Source organism: Gymnoscopelus braueri, assembly GCF_963280865.1.
Source record: "Gymnoscopelus braueri genome assembly, chromosome: 19".
In the NCBI taxonomy this organism is placed as follows: domain Eukaryota; kingdom Metazoa; phylum Chordata; class Actinopteri; order Myctophiformes; family Myctophidae; genus Gymnoscopelus; species Gymnoscopelus braueri.
In genome coordinates this window covers 41,253,709-41,270,018 of record NC_137621.1, presented here as the reverse complement: position 1 = coordinate 41,270,018, position 16,310 = coordinate 41,253,709, and positions in this window count along the sequence as shown.

Genomic DNA, 16,310 nt, shown 5'->3' with positions numbered 1-16,310 from the left:
GTGTGGTGGGGGAGTTGGATTTCAGAGGCTAGGCAGCATTTGCTGTGCGTGGAATAGGGTTGTTGATGCGAGCCATGTTGGGGATGATGGAGCTGAGAGGCTTAACTAATTTTGGAAAGAGAGAGCAGGGGGAGGAGAGTGGAGGGGGGGGGGATTTGGGGCCTTTTGTTACTGCCTGTTTGATCTGGGAATTTAGGAGGGAAAAAATGGCCCAGAGATGTCGTTAAAATGAGAGAATTACCGCTTGGGTCCCTCTCTCCTTCGATGTTTTTTTTTTTTTCTCTCCATCAAGCTGAAGTGGCAGGGAATTTCTAATGCAGTCCCTGTCAAAGCAGTAGATATTTTTTCCCCCTCTTGCGCACAGATAATAACTGGATTGCGTTAAACCCTGATTGTTAATTGCTAATTACTCCTCGTACACGGGAAGCCAGGAGAGCGTGGCTAAGCCGATCAAACGACTCCCAGCTCCGCATAGGCTCGTATAGGTTTTTCCTGTTTTGTCTCCCCCTCATGTTGTTTAGGCGTTTTGGATGGGGCTCGTCTTTCGATGGCTTTTGACAAGATAAAGACAGATCTTTTGGGGGGAGGAGGGGCAGTGGTTGGGGGGGGGGGGCGAGGACTTTTTTTTTTCTCTCTCCATCTTATTCCCAGGGGTGCGATCATCATAGGCACTTGATTTAAACCTGCCAAGTTAACTAAAGCACAGCCCTGCAGGTATTTAGTCTCCGGAAGAGAGCCGTTTCTTTTTTTTCTTTGCGATTTAGCATGCCATTTGTGCGCTCAGTCCAAGTAAAAAGACGAGACCCAATTTGCTTAAATATACTCAAGATCACATTGGCACACGTGGGTTTACTTGGCAAAAATAAAACTGATTTGGGGGGCTTTAATTGGGGGTTTAAAGGTGATTGACAATGATCTCAGTGAGTCGAATGGATTCTCGGTCTCTTGTCTCGTTGGAATCACATCGGAATCACGTTATCTTTATTGTTCGATTTGAGCAATAGCCTATAAAGGTCTACGTGCATGAGTAAATTCCCCCTTCATGCCTGCACCTCTTCATTCTGCTTATTAACTTGATGCCTCTTGTCTTTTCGTTTAACTCAAAAGGCCCTCGCCTTTTTTTCTGCCCCTAGATCAGTGGTTCAAGTGGGGTCTGGGGACCCCCAGGGGTCCCTGGGGTTGGGGGGGGTGACAAAATGTGGTACTTTGGCTATTCAAAAATAGGAGATTATTGTGAACATTTTTAACACAATTTTATTTTGCTTCTGGGGGGTCCCCTGGCACAAATCCTTTTCAGAATGGGGGTCCGCAGCCAAATATCATTTTGGGGGTCCTTGACATGAAAAAGTTTGAGAACCACTGCCCTAGATTGCTCTCTCTCTCTCTCTCTCTCTCTCTCTCTCTGTCCTTCCCTCCACTATAGCTATACCTGAGCTGTCGCTCTGGATTGCCAGCGCTGTCGCTTCAGCCTGTCAGGCTGAGGGATGCGTCCTGATGGTCTGTGGACACTGATAGACCTGTCGGGCGAGATGACAGGCCGCGGCGGGAGACGCGCGCAGACAGGTACATGTAATGTGACAAGACTCCCCCACACCATCAGCATCCTTCACCTCGCCTCCCCGAAAACAGTAAATATCGTCGCCGTCGGGGGGCAGAAACCTCTTATCTCCATTTTTTGTTTGTTTTTTGTTGGAAATTAATACCCTATACTTCAGTGGTTCTCAACCAGTGGTCCTTGAAGGGATTCCAGGCGCTCCCCAGCTAAATGATGGAGAGTTGGTAATCAAATGGACCCTTATAGATCTTTAACTCTTGAGAGCGTAAAATGAAACCAAATGGACCCTTACAGGTCCATTTGGTTTCATTTTACACTCTCAAGAGTTACATTATTATTGTTAAACAAGTAACACAATTAGAGAATGTAGAAGAATTGTTATTTTGATCAACGTTTGCCTGTTATCTCTCTTATGGTACCAACATCTAGCCTGGTAAACCCTCCCTCCGGAAATCTCAATTCCATTTCATTTCAGGAGTGAGTCTGGCCTGATCCGCCTGTCTGCAATATTGGCTGTGCTGGAGTTGGGCGGGAGTAATACCGTTGACTGACAACCCCTTCAGCCAATGATAATTTTTCCCCTTCAGCCAATCAGCAGTTCACCAGTCTTAATGTGACGCGACGGGACTTTTGAGACAGCCATACCCAAAATGGGTTGCCTTTTTCGGGTACAATGGTGTCACTGCCCGCCCCTACCGGTTCTCTACATTTTTATTTTTAAATAGGCTTTGTCATGATTAATTGACCACATATATGAAGTTAAACAACTAAATTCTATCCAAACGATATCTTATAAGTAAATTCCGTGCCTCAAAATAGAAGTTAGAGAGCTTTTTGAAGTAAAAAAATAGCGGAGAATTGGCCGCACAAGAAAAAGATGGCTGCCGTTCGTGTTTTGGGCTCACTCGAACTCGCCACCTGATTGGCCAACGTAAGCTGTCAATCACAGAACAATGAGCGACGACGCTGATAGGCGCGGCCGTTTGGCATACACAGCCAATATTGCAGAGAGGCGGTTCATGCCAGACTCACTCCTGAAATGAAATGGAATTGAGATTTCCGGAGGGAGGGTTTACCAGGCTAACCAACATCAATACAGCATAGAATTGTGGACAAAATCTTATCCAACGACAACAAAATATACTAAGTTTTGTGTCTGAAAGGCTAAATCTCATCAAACGGTGGTCTGTGGCTCAAATGCCCAATAAATAATGGACCTTGATATGAAAAAGGTTGAAAACCACTGCCTTACTTGAACACCCTACACCGTCACAAAAGCATCAAAAGTAGCAGAATCCACAAGCTCGAAACGCGGCGCAAAGCGCTTTGAGCTTGTGGATCTGCTACTTCTGCTATTTTTCTATTTGAATCCTGAAAAGTAACAGTTTTGGACCTAGGCCTATGAGGTTTCCACCCGACAGAGACGGAATATGAGTATCCAATGTGTTGGAGAGAGTTGGGGAGCGAGGGCACAAACAAGGGGCAGCAGGCATGATTCCTGGCGACTTGAATGAAACTTTTTTCCCTTTGAGCATGAGTGGATGTGATGTGGGTCACGCGATGGGAGTGTATAGCTCAGGAATAAAGTAGCATGCACTTCCAGCTTACATCTTAAAGGAGGAGTTCACGCAAAGAATGACTTATTTTCTATCAATTGCTCACCCCATGAAGCCTTGAATTAATGGATTTATTTTTGTTTTTGTGGCATTCCTGAGTCAATAATTTGGGTGTATTTCCAGTAGGAGACAGAAAAGAATCTACTGTACTTTGTGTCTCCTACTGGGTACATTAGCCGGTAAGAGACGGGAATCAAACCAAACCAATGAATATAAGGCTTCATGGGGTGTGCAATTGATAGAAAATAAGTATTTATTTGGGTGAACTACTCCTTTAAGTAAGTAAGCAAGTAAGCAAAATGTACTAGTTGAGCACCTTTCACAGACATTGATAGTCACAAAGTGCTTCACAAGCATATCAATAAAAGAATCAAAAACAGAATAAAACAATTGCCATATGCAGCAAATCAACCAAAAAGAATCAAAGAAAGCAAGCTTAACTGAGTGTTCTGAATGATTTAAAAAAATGTTTGTGTGATAGTAAGCCATATCTTATTTGTAGAGCTATTATGTACAGCATATCTGAGCATTTTTGACATATAGACTAGGTTATTGGTAATTGAGTGACCTGAAAATAAATAAATAAATATACAGTCAGCATTTATTTATTATTTTATTTATTTTTATTTTTTACACATACACAATAGTGCAATAAATGCACTCAAGCAGCAAGCTAAAATGCCCCCTAAGCCCCGTTGCACCTCCTCACGTTGCAGCAGCCAAACAATTCAATGTATCCATACAGCATAAACTTAAACAGGGAACACTTTTGGAATTGCATTACTACCACAAGGCTGCCTCCCTGGGATGCTTTTTTATGAAAGCCAACACAGACAGCTGTAAACTGTTGACCTCTATCTGCTCCCTCAGCCCCGTGGGTCACGCCCCCGAGGCCTGTGTGTGTGTGTGTGTGTGTGTGTGTGTGTGTGTGTGTGTGTGTGTGTGTGTGTGTGTGTGTGTGTGTGTGTGTGTGTGTTGTGTTTGTGTGGAGAGAGAGAGAGAGAGAGAGAGAGAGAGAAAGCATGCTGGGTTGAGTTGTTGCAGCAAATGAGGTAAAGAGCGAAAGGGTGAGCGATGGAGGTTGTAGGTGGGGGTGGGGTCGGGGTGGGGGGGGGGCAGGGGAGAGGGACGGCTCGTGCCAAAGTGACACAAACCACCCCTGGCAGCCTAATTAAATTTTCCACTTTTCCACACTCGCATTAAGCCTCCATCCAGCCGGAAGGAATGGACGCACCGGAGGAGTAGACCTCAGGAAGAAGACGCCTCCTCCTCCTCCTCCTCCTCCTCCTCCTCCTCTCCCCTCTGTTCCTATACTGCTTTGACCCACCTCCTCTAGAAGGTCCCCTCCCGCTGCCTGTTAAGGGTGATTAATACTCAGTTGATACAAATGTTTGTCTTTGTATTGATGCAGAAACGTGTAGATCACAAGCACACATGAAACTACACTCAGGGATCAATAACAATAGTAGCAGTAGTAGTAATAATAATAATAAAACCAGAATAAAGTCAAAAATAAAACGAAAGAACGATAACCTCAAACACTCACAAAATTAATAAGTAATACAAAAATTGTACTATTCTTTTTTTTTTAAAGAAAGACAGATAAAAGGGCCTATACGGTTCGATCGAAGATAGACGATCTGCAAGCTCACATTGTGTTGTGCTGTGACGCACTGTGAGCTTATAGATCTGCCACACAGCTAAGTATAGCGGAGCTTTTACACTGTCATTTGTCTCTTTTCAAAGAGACACGTGGAAACATTAAATTAATGTCACATATGTCACAAAATAGCTGATCACATCACAGAGACTGCAGCGGGCCCATAGTGTGAAATGCACTCCAGTAATTCTATTCCACGACAGACGTGCGATCAAAGACTCGGATTTAAAAAAGAATCAAGATAAAACAATGGGGATTTATCCCACAACAAAGATAAGCCGACGAGTGGCGCGTGAGGATGCTCGAGGCGGATATTGGCACACATACGGTATATTGTACAGTGAGAGCACGAGGATTTCTATACTGTATGTTCACAATGAGAAACATGAGCTTACATCTAAAAACATGACAGTGGTGCTAATCTGCAGTAAGGGATTCCTGGGGAGTTCAGGGACACATTAATTCCTGTTTTGTTTTATTCTGTTGTCACCGTGCACAGTGCATAGTTAAGAATGTTTGTCGCAGTACTGATGTGTGGTCCAAAATGCTTTCCTTTGGAAGCATTTTGATCTTATTTATCCATTTGGAAACACATTTATCCCAACATAATTTCTGTTCGATAAATGTACATGTACAAGTATTCTTCTCCCCCAAAATCATCTCTATAAGACCTTTTCCTCATTTAGTATGCCAGGATCTAACCATATCTTAATGTGACGATCTCTTTAACATAATAATCATTAATAATAATCAGCCCGACACATTTCAGCCTAGAGAATTTGAGAACATCCAGACAGAAACTAAGCCAAACACCACTGAAAAAAAAACAAAGGAGCCAGTCACCTTGACCAATGCGTGTCTTGATGAGTCTCTGATTGGCGCTCGGCCTGTGACATCACACCCTGACCGGGTCGTGTAGCCTTTGTCAAACCTGGATCCAGCGAGTGCTATGGCAAAAGTCCAGATTTAGTTGTAGAAAACTGTATTAATGGAGACGTGCAGAGCGCAAGAAGCTACCAGAATGTTCATGGGAAAGCTTCAGAAACACATTAACCAAACAAAAAACACAATGTTGGGGGGAGTGGGTCTTTAAGATCCACACAGTAGAACCCACTGTAATAGAAGATCACTATAGTACACTGTAATGGCGTTCTTATTTCTTTTTCTTCTTTTTTGACATTTTAAAACATCAGGACATTCACCCCTCAATCATTAAGGGCAGGAATGAGAGTCATACTTTTTTTTAGGTGCACTCTCTGGCAGACAAAGTCAAACATGAGTGCAGCTGGGTTCCCCGACCCAGAACCCATTAACATTCCAAACTACACGGCCGTCAGTATGCTCTCAGACCAGCATTCTCGTAAATTGTGTGGACAAGCCTTGTTGACGGAGTGAGATCAACTTCCCCATTGTGTGTGTGTGCTGTGGCTGCGCTGAAAAGCGCCAGTGACAGCGCTATTTGATTTGACTGTTTGCAGCCAACGACGAGGAAAACAACACGCAGAGATGCCAAAAACAAAATAACACGCAGACATAAAGCCCCACTTTGTCAGCCGGCCAATGCTTTCCTCCGCTGGTTTCTAGTAGTGGGACACCTTTGTTTTCAGTAGGCCTGTGTTTTTTTCCCCTCCCAAAAGACAAAACAAGCTTCGCAGTAAAAGTGGAAGGGAATGTCGGGAGGGGGGGGACCTGTTTATTCATGGGCTGCAGGTGGCTGAGCTGACTGCTGCGTGCCTGCCCAGAAGTCCCCTGACCACTCCAGTTCTTTTCTTCTCCCGGACTCTGCTATTTGTTCACTTCTTCCACCGCGCGCTCCAACGTTTCCCCCCCCCGTCTCTCTCTTCTGTTTCTCGCCCGAGCGGTGTTCCATTCTTCTTTGTGTCGAGGTACGGCGCGTTGGTGACGCACTTCCTTCCATTGTATCAGGAACTGATACTCTAATGGTTGTGAAGTTACTGTCAAGATTATGTGTGAACTGATGGGTGTGTGTGTGTGTGGGGGGGGGGTGTTGTGTACAGGTAATTTTGTGCGTGGTTGTCGGTTTCCCTCGTGACTGTTTCATTGTGGCTTGTAATTTATGTATCTCAGCGTGGCTAAATAACAGAATTAAGTTTAGTATTGTGCAGCGAACTGCAGTGAGTGAATGGCACCATATGTTTGCGATGTTGCGGGCTACACAATGGCAACATGAAAACAAGTCGTAGCTGAGCCTCTTGATAAATTGAGTCATCCTTGAGGTCACCAGGTTTATTTCCCCGCTGCAGCAAACAAGCGAGGAAACATTTGGTTGCTACATGATGGCATTTAGTAAGATGGTCTTATTCCCTCGCTCCCACCCTCCGGCTGGATCAATGCCTCTGCTCCCGTTGCCGTATCAGTGGCCCTGCACGCAACTTGGGAAATAGTTTGTTATTATAAAATAATCAAATCCAGTGGGCAAGATAACGTTTGTTGTATCGCGAACGGGTTCTGCTCCGTTTGCTGCAGTGTTTATGTGTAGGCTGGTCTCCGGATGTGCTGTAGGAGTAAACACCCTAGAAGTCAACTATGTGAGGATAAGAACAATTATCTCTGCTGGCACTTGCATTTGGCTTCGACATTCTTACGGGTATAAATTCACAACATCAATTTAACACACTTGGGTGTGCAAGTTGAGTTATACACTGGATTCTCCTGTGTGTGAGCTACGAACCTAACCAAAGAGTCCATCTGCAAGATAATTCTTAGTTTACCTTAATTGACTTAATGCTTCCTTATGTTTATTTTGTACACCCTCAGAGCTCAATTAAAGCCTCACTTGTTTATGAATAAAATGTAATTTTGTCGGATCTGTATGGTAGAATGTTTGAATGTTAATACAACATAACTTACACAATTGGGGTGGTTGTATTTTGTCTCCCTGCTCTTCTATTGAGACATTTAGATCATGTCAAAGGTCATGTCTCCCCTAGGCCACAGGATCTGACACAAATTTTGACCTGATGGACAAGATTCAATTGATCCCCTGAGCAAGCAGGCAGGCTCTATTAGCTCAATGGTAAAAATGTCAGCACTTGCGTAGGAAACCGGGTTCAACTCCGGGCTAGAAGAGTGCTTCCTTAACACTGAGGATTGCACTGGTATCGTTTGAACCGATTGTACTCTTTGCATTAATCTGGACACGTCTAAAGGAAAGAAGAGTCGCTAAGTCTAAGCACCAGTATGATCAATTACTTGTATTGAAAAGCATATTGAATTATTAGATCGAGGCCACTCAACAAAAACCATTGAGGTATTAATTTTATATGTTGAAAAATGTTTTATTTGATGAAAGTCCCCAATACCGTATTTTCTTTTCTTTTTTCTTGTCGATCCCTTTTTGGAACCCTCAATAAATAGGCCTATTTCAGTGACTGAAATAGGCGTAGATATGTAATATCTGTCCATTTTGATAGATGATCTATACTATTATGCCATACTACCAAAATGTTTCAAACTGTTAAGCCTAAATTGCATCTGAAGCTGAAAAACAAAAGATCTCAAACATGAAGAAACGTGGTTATATAAATGTGTCTACAGCTAGACAGACAGACAGTATGAACCAGGAGAAGGTATTTCTATTACCACACTGTTTTCCGCATACAGTATAGGCTACTTGAACATGATTGGCCTTATTGGAGGACATGGAGCCAATCAAATTCATATTCTTCCTCCCCACAATCCCACACTCTCTTCATGGTGAAGAATGCTCAAATTATCTTTGCTGGCAGGTGGAAAACTTGTATGTCCAAAACCGTTTCCTTTTTTATTTATTTTTTAAAAACCTTTTAAAGTAGTGAAAATAGCCGATCTACAAGCTCACAACGCGTTGCGTTGTGAGCTTGTAGATCGGCTATTTCCCCTACTTTTGTGCCACACTCTTGTATGATGAAGCAGGGCATTAATTTACGGAAAAACGTTAAAAAGTTGAAACATGGAGATACAAGGTTTCTGCCAGACAGCAGCGTTATACTCTGTGCTCTTTTGTTTGACTGTGTCACATGAGTCGCCAAGGTAACCAGCGGAGGAAATTGCTGAAATTGGATTGGTTTCTTAATTTGCATGATGTCCCTGTCGGGCGGAAACCTTGTATCTCCGTAATGTCAACTTTGGCCCTAATTTGTCTACAGTCTCGCACAAAAGTAGCAAAAAATAGCCGATTTACAAGCTCACAACGCGTTGCTAGCTTGTAGATCGGCTACTTTTGTATTTTTGAAAAATTTAGTAAGATAAGTGAAAGTGGTTTAGTGTGTCTGTGGTTTTAAATATAAATATTGAACGAATGAAAAGTATTACCAAGAGCTTGTGACTAAATAATAACTACATTGATTGGATCCATTGGGAACACAGGTTTGTTTGTTTCCATTTCCTGAAAGTAACGGTTTTCGGACATACAAGCTTTCCACCCGACAGCGAGGAAATGTATACGTGTGCTGGTGGTGGTGGACTGCAGCTTTTATGGAGGTGTCCTTCGCTGCTGGTGGATGCAGAATATTACATTGATTATATACAGCAGTTCAGCGGGTATAAGACTTATAATGCTGTTGCTACGTAAACAGTGTTGCAGACACTGTGACATTTTCAAGGGGTATTTCACCATAAAACACACTTCTGGGGTCATTTTAACGTCTATTTGGGCTTTTGTGTGCACTCTAGACAGGTTTTTTTTTTATGTTGCTTGATTCAATATTTAGATATTTGATATCCTTTAAACCATTAAAGTCTACCATACCAGCCATGACCCAAAAAAAATCTATTTTGTATTTTAAAACAAAATGTGAACCAGAGTTCAAATGAATGAAGCAACCCAGGAGTGCTTTAAAGTGAAATACCCCTTTAACCCATTTAGACCGGGGGGGGGGAAATTGCAGATCTACAAGCTCATAGCGTGGCACTCAAATATTTTTTTAAGCGAACATTCGTAAAATATGTTGTTCCAGGGACCCCCCCAGAAGCAAAGATTTGAGTTACAAATGTTCGCTTTAAAAATATATATATTCAAAGATTTGCACAAGTGTTGACGATTTTTCAGAAATAGCAGATCCACAAGCTCATAGCGCGGCACTCGGTGCCGCGCTATGAGCTTGTAGATCTGCTATTTTTGAATAGCCCAAAGAAATCTTAAAACGACAGAGACGCGACCCCAGATCGAATGGGTCCATCTGTCACGTAAAAAGAAAAAGGTCTAATGTGTGTTTTAACGCCGAAAGTAGCAGGTGTTTGTCCTTGACAGTGGGGGGAAAAAAGGGGAAGCTTCCATATACAGTGGGGTCGGGACATTGTCCGGATTTGCCCTTTCGCACGTGTAGCACGCAACAGGAGATTGTCCGTGGGCAGGCACATTCTCACAGTCTCTCCCGTTTCAGCTTCATTGCATGCAGCTGTTGAGGACAACCTTGTTGGAAACAGAATTTATTAACTGTGGTGCCCCGGTGTAGAGCGCACCTTGTTAAGCACGTTCTATAAAGGCTAAGTCCTTTAGCCTCAACTGGCCCCTGGTTTGAATGTGGCCTGACTGAGGCCCTTTTGCTGCATGTCATCCCCTCTCTCTCTCTTTCGCTCTCTCTCTCTCTCTTTCGCTCTCTCTCTCTCTCTTTCGCTCTCTCTCTCTCTTTCGCTCTCTCTCTATCTCTCTCTCCTGAGTCCTGCCTTTACTGTCTCTCTCTACTCGCTTGTAGAGCACGTATTATAAAGCAGTGATTCTCAAAGTGGGGTCAGGGGTCCTTGGGGATGGCGAGGGGGGGGGGGGTTCCAGGGGGTCCCCAGCAAAATGTGTTAATACAGCATCACGGTCATTCTAACCACTTCATCCATTTATACGTTGGCTATTCAAAAATAGACGATATACGAGATCTTCTGCGAGCTTGTACATCTGCTGTTTTTGAAATGTTTTGAAAAATCTCGAAAAAATATTCCTGCATGGCACAAGACATTTTCAGTTCCGGGGTCCACGGGTCAAATAAATATCAATTTGGGGGTCCTTGACGTGAGAACCACTGCTATAAAGGCCACGTCCTTTAGCCTGGCCTTTAATTGGCCCCGGTTTGAATGTGACCTGAGGCCTTTTGCTGCATGTAGCACCCCCCCCCCCCCCCCTTAAGATAGGTTGAAAATGGGTGAAGTTGTCCTTTAACCATTTAATCTCTATATACTTAGTCATACAATGTATAGCGAACATAAGCAAACTATACGAGCTCACAAAGCACCGCATCGTGGCGTGCTGTGAGCTTATCTGCTACCTATTTTCACAATTAAATAAGTGCTTATCTGGTTTTTTTCCTCTAATGACATGATCAATATTTTGGTATATAATGGCATGCCCAAAATAGGCACACCAGGTTGAAACTGGCTAAAACTCAGTCAGTAGTTATCAGTGTTGGACAGTAATGAAGCGCATTTATTTGAGTACAGATTCTTTTGAGTACTGTGTATAGAGCGTGCCAAAAATCCTGAAGGGGGCGTCAACAAGTGTCTTTTGGTAGCAGCGGACATCGTTGAGGGGTATAAACCAGGTTGACTTAACATTGCCCAAAACAAACATGTCTGCGCTACTATGCCGCGCCCCCCCCCCCCCCCCCCCCCCTGGCGACAACGCATTGGTGCGCTCTACAGACACCGTCTTTACTTGAGTATTTGTATTTTGGGATACTTATTACTTTCACTCCACTACATTTCAAAAACAAACATTGTACTTTTGACTCCATTGCATTTTGTAAATTAATGTTACATTCAAATCTTAGTAGCCTATTTTGGCCAATAGGCTCTATGCACAGCAGCCATATTATCACTTCCTTCACAGGCGTTACCAATGATACTAATGAAGGCTCTGTTCCGTTTAGTGTAGCACAGCGGTTCTCAGATTTTTCAATTTCCACGACCCCCATAACTCTGAGAGTTACACACCCATAAGGGGCCATTTGGAAACCCTTTAAGGAACCATGAGGGTCCCTGGACCCAAATTTGAGACCCACTGGTGGAGCAGAGTGTCTCCAGTGAGCCAACGTGCACAACATCAGCACCCTGACTCTGTTTGACCAGAATGGAACAGAGCCTTCATCAGTATCATTGGTAACACCTGTGAATGTCTTCACAATATGGCAGCTGTGCATAGAGAGCCTATTATTTGGGGGCCCGCTTGCAATATCACCACCGCCCACCAAGTGGGGGCCCGGCCCACTGCGTTGAGAATCACCGGAGTATACTTGGTCCAAAAACGGACAGAGTCACTAGTACTGACTCACCTTGTCAGTCGACCTGGTGAGTCTTTAACCCGCTCACTGCCCTCCCAGTCAGCACTTGCATGTCCTAGACAACTCTATTAGGTGTTGAGCTGTCAGATTAGCCGTGCAGATCATGTGAGCTATTATCCATATGCCGGTTACAGGTATTAACATGTGCGTGACGGTATAAGGGAAGGGAGCAAAGGGAATGCAAGGACGCCAGCCCTGAACACGGCTGTACTGAAATGCAGTGGTGTAAAAGTAACTAAGTACATTTAACTCAAGTAACTGTACTTAAGTACAATTTTGAGGTATACTTTTACTTTACTGGAGTATTTCCAAATGTCTATACTTTTACTTCTACTCCACTGCATCTCAGAGGCAAATCTTGTACTTTTACTCCACTACAATTATTAGTTATAGTTACTAGTTAATAAATTATTATTATTATTATTTTAAAACTTTCGCCCTATTTCATACCTAGGCTATTTGAAAATAGCCGATCTACAAGCTCACAACGCGTCGCATCGCGACACGTTCTGAGCTTGTAGATCTGCTATTTTGCATTTTAGTACTTTTACTTTTGGTAGCCTACTTTTAAGTACATTTTGATACCAATACTTTTGTACTTTTACTCAAGTAAATTTTGAATTCCGGACTTTTACTTGTAACAGAGTACTTCTACATTGCAGTATTGATCCTTTTACTTTACTTGTAGATCAACTATTTTCTCGCGAAGATATTTAGTGTAGGGCGAAAACGGGAGGGACCCTAGTATAGGGCCCTGGGGGACTCCGGTCAACCAATTATAGGGTTTAAGTGGTTAAATACCGTAAATAATAACAATGCCACCAAACATGTGAAAAGGATACAGACCCTTTAATAGAATGCCACATGCCTTGGACACTGAAGAGGAAACAGCCTCGACTAGTTTACTGAGCCTCATGCTCGCCACCATTATCTGGAAATACAATTGTATTTTCCAACATGAACTGTGCATCGGCGATTACAACTACAGTATTTATACAGTAGCCATAGTGAAAAAAAACAACACATGCAGTATAACGTGAAGTGAGATTATGTCATAAAATCAACGCATTACCACAAAACAATTGGAAAAAACTCTCAATGTGAATCTAGAGATCAGAGTCCATCCTCTTTTTAACTCATTGAGTGCCATTAACGTGTTTCACGTGTTTTAGCGCTATGGTGCAACGTGCCATTAATGTGTTTCACGTGTTTTTGAAAAAAATAGAAAAATAAATAAATAAATAAATCTTCCTGAACCCAAGATCATTATCTGAAGATTTGCAGCTCCATCCACTCCTTGTTTAACTTATAACTTAAAAAGGCTGTATCTCGCTTCCTAAGCACTTTTGTTTTACTAAATTTTACATTTTTATAAAAATTGTAATGGCCAGAAATAGATATGAATAATTATGGCACTCAATGAGTTAAGTCACAGGTAGACTACCTGTGCTGTGTGGAGCCGTTTTAAAAACAAATTAAGATGGCCACTTGACCACTTACTTGGATCCGTATTCCTGGGGGGAGCGTTGGCCAAAAATAGCGGATCTACAAGCTCACAATGCGTCGCGTTGCGATGCATTGTGAGCTTGTAGATCCGCTATTTTTGCCGGAGAGATTTGGTGTCGACGGAAAAAGTGGTCAACGTGGAGTCGTAACTCAAGTCCAGTTCTCTGAGACTACAGGGGTTAATGGGTGAAAAGTACCTTTAATCAAGAACTGTACTTAAGTACAATTTTCATGCAGGTACTTTTACTTTACAGGAGCATTTCAGTTTTTTGATACTTACTTCTACTCCGCTATACATCTCGGAGGCTCATATGGTACTTTTTACTCTGCTACAATTATGTGACAGCTTGAGTTACTAGTTACATTGCAGATTTATAGGATTATTAATACAAACTTGATCAATTAAAATTATGTAGGCTATTATAGATTAAAGGGGTGGTTCACCCCAAAATGACTTTTTTTCTATCGATTAGTCACCCCATGGAGACTTGAATTCATGGATATTTTTTTGTTTTTGTCGCATTCCTAAGCCAATAATTTGATGACCGGCAGCGGTTCCGGTAGGAGACACAAAGAGTCTCCTTTGTGTCTCCTACCGGAACCGCTGCCTACCGGTCCGCTGGTCATCAAATTATTGCCTTAGGAATGCTCCATGGGGTGACTAATCGATAGGAAAAAAAAATATTTTTTGCGTGAACTATCCCTTTAAGCTATACCCAGATGCACATATTAACTCATTGAGATCATCCACACCTTTACCAGCTGTAACATAAAAGTGATGACTACATTAATGCATTACATGTGAAATGGTCCATTTCTGCATCAGTACTTCTAAGTTTGCTACTGTATTTTGATGCCAATATATATATATAGTACATTTATGAATACAGGACTTTTACTAATGTCTGAATACTGAATATACTTTAGAGCAGTTTCAGTTGTGAAGCAGTGTCACTAATCGACACTAATAATCGGCCTTAAAGGCAGAGTGAGTCATTTTCTTTGTTAAAACAAAAAGTATTTCAGTTAAAAGGTTAAAGCTCTATACAATTCTGATAGTAGTCATTGCTATTGGGTGTTTGTTCAGTAACAGGAGTCTCCCCATCTCTCTAGCTCTTTAATAAACAGAAAATACATTTTCTGGTGGGTTGCCAATTTCAGCCAATCAAAGAGTACCTATCAGCTTCAATTTTATAGTGTACCAGTTTACATTTTGTCTGCTCATTTCTTTGTCATCACTTCCAATTTCACTGGTTTATCCTGTATCCTGTAAGAGTTCTCTCTCCTGATTGAATAAAAAATGTTAACCCAACCTGAAATTGCATTTTCTGTTTACTAGAAGGGCTGGAGAGACAGATCGAGGGATAATGAACACTTTACAGCATTGGTTCTCAAAGTGGGGTTCGGGGACCCCCAGGGGTCTTTGGAGGGGTACCAGGGGGTCACTCCACAGCATATTTTATAGTTTGGCTATTCAAAAATAGCATCTACAAAAATAGCATCTTCAAGCATCTTCAAGCATCTACAAGCTCTACAAGCTCATAGCGCGGCACCGAGTGCCGCGCTATGAGCTTGTAGATCTGCTTTTTTTTTTAGCTTGAAAAGTTTTTTTTTCAGCGAACATTTGTAACTCAAATCTTTGCTTCTGGGGGTCCCTGGAACTAAAATATTTTGAGATGGGCCAAAGCCAAAGTTTAAATAGGGTTAATGTATATGTTTTGTAATAATAATCCCAATCTACAAAGTAACTAACATTTTCAAATAATTTATAGTGGAGTAAAAGTATAATATTTGTGTAGTGGAGTCGAAGTAAAAGTATTGAAAATTGGAAATACTCCAGTAAAGTAAATGTACTTAGTTACTTTCCACCACTGGATAGCCTATCTGTCAAATGGAAAAAAAGAAAAAAAGCTGTAAGGTTTGTCCCTTAGAGCTTTTGCCCCCCCCCGCCCCCCTCTCTCTCTCTCTCTCTCTCTCTCTCTCTCTCTCTCTCTCTCTCTCTCTCTCTCTCTCTCTCGCTCTCTCTCTCTCCGTACACACACACACACACTATTCAGTTCAGTTCTTGCATTCTTTTCATTCCATGCAGTTTTTTGCGTTGTTTCAATCAGATCCCTTTTGTGCTCCAGAGGAAGTTACGCGGAACTTCAGCCGAATTCTGTCGCATCCTCTCGCAAAACAGCTCTGCCCGGAATCTCCCCCCCCCCCCCCTGGGGGCGCTGCGTTGTGTGTAAACAATTAAGAAGTGTTAGATCACAGAAATCACACTCATGGTAAATGGGACTAAGTGTAAAATGCACCTTAGACTGAGGAAACGGTGACATAGGGCTGTACTTACTTCCCTCTGTCACTACAATAACTAGACAACCTTTTTGGACAGGTGCAACAAAGAAGATAGGAGGGCCTTTGGGGGGGGGGGGGGGGGTACCAGGGGGTCCCCAGCAAAATTACAGTTAATAAAGCGTCACAATCATTTTCACCACTTTATCCATATTTTATACTTTGGCTATTCAATTTTTTTTATTATTTTATATTATTTTTGAAAAATCGTGAACATTTTGTGTAAATCTTTGAATATAATATTTTTTAAAGCTAACATTTGTAACTCAAATCTTTGCTTCTGGGGGGAGTCCCTGGAACAAAACTATTTTGAGATGGGGGTACTTTTTTCTTTCCAATCGGAATAATGTGGGAGCATGTTGTTG